Here is a 4650-nt window from a genome sequence, read left to right as displayed (position 1 = left end):
TTGAAAGACATTAGCAAGACCCTTCCCCATTACCACACCCCCAATAATCAACAGGCTGTAAAATGGAGTGCTGGAGCTGCAGGACTCTGGGTGCTGGTCAGGGGAATGAGACAGGAGCTGGGTCTGATCCTGGGTCCTGGAGACTGACACCCTGAGCTGCTCAGGTCATTAACAGGTCAATATCTAAATCTTACAAGATTACTATCCACGGGCTGGAGATATGGCTCCATGGTTAAAAGCATTCACTGCTCTTCCAGGGGACTCACATTCAATTTCTAGCACCCATGTCAGATGGCTCACAAACACCTGAAACCCACCTCCAGGGAATCCAAACCTTTCAACCTCCTTGAGTACTTGTGCTCATGTCCACAACCCACATGTAGACACACACCTACACATGATTAAAAATAATACAAATCCCTTATTCACTGTAGACAGCCTGCCTCATCTGGAGCTATCTAACTGCCACCCCACAGAAATGCTTCAACTACCCACAGTCCTTCACCAGACGAGACCAGTGTCCCAGACACTGGCTCCTCATCTCACTCGGGCCTATACCAAAGATGTAAAATTTGGTGCGGATGCTCAAGCCTTAATGCTTCAAGGTGTAGACCTTTTAGCTGATGCTGTAGCTGTTACGATGGGGCCAAAGGGAAGAACAGTGATTATTGAACAGAGTTGGGGAAGTCCCAAAGTAACAAAAGATGGGGTCACTGTCTCAAAGTCAATTGATTTAAAGGATAGATACAAAAATATTGGAGGTAAACTTGTTCAGGATGTTGCCAATAACAAATGAAGAGGCTGGGGATGGCACCACCACTGCCACTGTTCTGGTGCGGTCTATTGCCAAGGAGAGCTTTGAGAAGAACAGCAAAGAGGCTAATCCAGCAGAAATCCAGAGAGGTGTGATGTTGGTTGTCGATGCTGTAATTGCTGAACTTAAGAAACAATCTAAACCTGTGACAACCCTTGAAGAAATTGCTCAAGTTGCTACCATTTCTGCAGGTGGAGACAAAGACATTGGGAACTTCATTTCTGATGCAATGAAAACGGTTGGAAGAAAGGGTGTCGTCACAGTGAAGGATGGAAAACCCTGAATGATGAGCTAGAAATTATTGAAGGCATGAAGTTTGATAGAGGATATATTTCCCCATATTTTTTTAACACATCAAAAGGTCAAAAATGTGAATTCCAAGATGCCTATGTTTTGTTGAATGAAAAGAAAACTTCTAGTGTTCAGTCCATTGTACCTGCTCTTGAAATTGCTAATGCTCACCGGAAGCCTTTGGTCATAATCGCTGAAGATGCTGACGGAGAAGCTCTAAGCACACTGGTTTTGAACAGGCTAAAAGTTGGTCTTCAGGTTGTAGCAGTCAAAGCTCCAGGGTTTGGGGACAATAGGAAGAACCAACTTAAAGATATGGCTATTGCTACAGGTGGTGTGGTATTTGGAGAAGAGAGGTTGAGTCTAAATCTTGAAGATGTTCAAGCTCATGACTTAGGAAAAGTTGGAGAGGTCATTGTCACCAAAGATGATGCCATGCTTTTGAGAGGAAAATATGAGAAAGCTCACATTGAAAAACAGATTCAAGAAATCACTGAACAGCTAGACATCACAACAGTGAATATGAAAAGGAAAATCTGAACGAGCGACTTGCTAAACTTTCGGATGGAGTAGCTGTGTTGAAGGTTGAAGGGACAAGTGATGTTGAAGTGAATGAGAAGAAAGACAGAGTTACAGATGCTCTCGGTGCTACAAGAGCAGCTGTTGAGGAAGGCAATGTTCTAGGAGGGGGCTGCGCTCTGCTTCGGTGCATCCCAGCCTTGGATTCATTAAAGCCTGCTAATGAAGATCGGGAAATAGGCATAGAAATTATTAAAGAGCACTTAAAATTCCTACAATGACGATTGCTACGAATTCGGGTGTTGAAGGATCTTTAATAATTGAAAAAATTCTGTAAAGTTCCTCAGAAGTTGGTTATGATGCCGTGCTTGAATTTCTATCACTATGCCAAAGCTGTAGTGATAGAAATTCCTAAAGAAGAGAAGGACCCTGGAATGGGTGCAATGGGTGGCATAGGAGGGGGTGGGAGGTGGCATGTTGTATCTCCTAGAATAGTACTTTGCCTGTATCAATGAACTGTGACAGGAAGCTCAAGGCAGGCTCCTCACCAATAACTTCAGAGAAGTCACATAAAGAAAATGACTGAAGAGAAGGCTGGCTGATCACTGTAACCACCAGTTACTGGTTTCCTTTGACAATAATATAATGGCTTACTGCTGTCATTGTCCATGCCTACAGATAATTTATTTCGTATTTTTGAATAAAGACATTTGTGCATTCCTGATACTGGGTGCAAGAGCCATATGCCAGTGTCTTGCTTTCAACTTAACTCACTGAGGCATCTCTACTGTTCTGTTAGCATCAGGACTGTAGCGCTGTGTCACCACACACTGTGAGTTCAGAAGCAGCCTTTCTGTGGAGGGTAGGGATGATTGTGTACAAAGTAGAGAAGTATCCAATTATGTGACAATCTTTGTGTAATAAAATTTTATTTAAAGTTAAAAAATAATAAAAATAAATCTCAAAAAATATATAAAGAATCCTTCAGAGAAGCTATCTATACTAGACTTAAAACATCATAAAAAATAAAAACCTCTGAAATGCAAATTGGCACCAACTATCTCTATACCCACCATCCGTTCTTGTCTTGTGAGAGAGCCCCACTTGTCTCTGACCAACTCTGCCTGTCTACCACGCTACGCTGCGTGTCTTGTCTGAATTCCAACCACAAAGATCAAAAGGATCACGGAGCTGAGAGGAAGCTATGCAACCAGAGACCCACACAAACAAAACACACTCACAGGGCAAGTTGGAGGAAAACCAGGGACAGAGAGGTTTGGGAGTTACGCTCATGCTTGTACATGTCATAAAACTGATGATGGGGACTTTTTGAACTTAAAAACCCAAGGCACCAGCAAGAGAAGAGAACTGGTGTCCAGGCTTTGGGTGTGGTGGCAGGCTGGCAACAGGTCACCTCCTGTGCTTGCCGAAATGAACAGGTGTTCTCAAGAATGCTCCTTAGGTTAGCTTCCTGAAAATTAGGGCCACTACTCACCACAGGTGACCACTACACACTCAACAAGTTTCTTGTACATAGTCTTACAAATTGAAGGAAATAAAAACAAACAAAAAACGTTTTTTGTTTTTGTTTTTTTGAAACAGTACTTTTGTGTGTAGTCCTGGGTTACTATGTAGACCAGGCTGGCTTCCAAATCACGGAGATCTACCTGCTGCCGCTTCCCAAGTTCTAGGATTAAATATGTATGCCACCATGCCTGGCAAAACCCAAGTCTTGCAAAAACACTCAAATGTCAGGTCTTAGAACCCTGTTGCTTATAAGGTAACCTAAGACTTGACTGTGTGTCTACTGACTTGGGTCAGTGTAACAAAATGCCCTGGACTGAGGAAGCTGTAAACAACAGAAATTTATCGTTTACAGATCTGAAGAGTAAGGTGCCAGTAGATTCAGAGTATGGCGAGGACATCTTCCCAGCTTATAGATGGCTTCCTTCTACCAGCACATTAATCTGTACTTAGACACCTTCCGAGGCCTGGTCCCTAAAAACCACCATGGCAGGGAAGGGCAGATTTCATCCCAGGCATTTCGGAGTATGGACATTTGAACCATAGCAGATACTCATAGAAAGTGGCATGTTAATGGTCAAGAAGCCTGGAAAGGCTAATGCATATCATTGGCCATCAAGAACCATTATACTTCCTCCCCTCTGTGAGGGCCGAAGTCAGAACTGGTGACTGATGCCAAGCGTGAGAGAGAAAGCAGCCATCGCCTCAGCCACTAAGAGTGGTGCCCACTTACAGATACTGCTTTGAAACATTTCTGTCAGGGGTGGGAGTAGGGAAGACATGGGTGGGGGTGGGTGAGGTGGGGAAGGAAGGAGAAGAGGAGGTCGGGTAGGGGAGGAAGGTCTGGGGGGTAGGGGTAGAAGGGGTAGAGTGAAGGAGGTGGAGAAGAAATAGGGGTGGGGTTGTGAGGGAGGAGCGGGGACAGAGGAAGTAGAGGAGATGGAGAACCAAGAGAAACAGTATTTCTACCTGGCAAGGAACAAAGCAGCTGCTCCCAACATTACTGTTCATAGCACCCCAGACCGGAGGCAGAACAGAAGTTAATCTGTGAGAGGAGAGGGTGAATCAGGAGCTCCATATGACAGGTTATCACCCAGAGATGAAGCAACAGGGCTGTGATACCCGACAGTTGAGTGGTTTTGCAAGCATAGTGTTGAAGGGAAAAAGCTGAACAACCTGGGAGATACTCAGTCAGAAAGACACATGCCTTCCACACAAGCGCAAGGACCTGAGGGCGGATCCCCAGCACCCACAGAAAAGTCTGGAACCAGCATCGGAGGGGACAGGGACTGGTGGGTCCCTGGTGCATGCTGGCTGGTCAGTCTAGCGTGGCTAATGTTCTAGGTTCAGTGAGAGATCCTGACTCAAAAGGTAAAAAGCAAACAAGAGAGACGACGTCAACCTCTGGTCTCTACGTGCACCCACACCCACAACCACACACAATACACACATATCCTCAGGACACAGATACACCACACACACATACACACACCCACACAATA

The 4650-nt window shown here is 44.8% G+C and overlaps 1 pseudogene; it reads left to right on the top strand.

Moving 5' to 3' along the window:
* Nucleotides 1–478: 478 nt before the first annotated feature.
* LOC114612162 lies at nucleotides 479–2139 on the top strand (annotated as a pseudogene).
* The last annotated feature ends 2511 nt before the right edge of the window (nucleotides 2140–4650 follow it).

This window comes from Grammomys surdaster, unplaced genomic scaffold (assembly GCF_004785775.1).
Source record: "Grammomys surdaster isolate TR1022 unplaced genomic scaffold, NIH_TR_1.0 126133, whole genome shotgun sequence".
NCBI classification, from domain to species: domain Eukaryota; kingdom Metazoa; phylum Chordata; class Mammalia; order Rodentia; family Muridae; genus Grammomys; species Grammomys surdaster.
The sequence above is the reverse complement of the archived record's forward strand: the minus strand, read 5'-3'. Positions and strand labels throughout refer to the sequence as shown.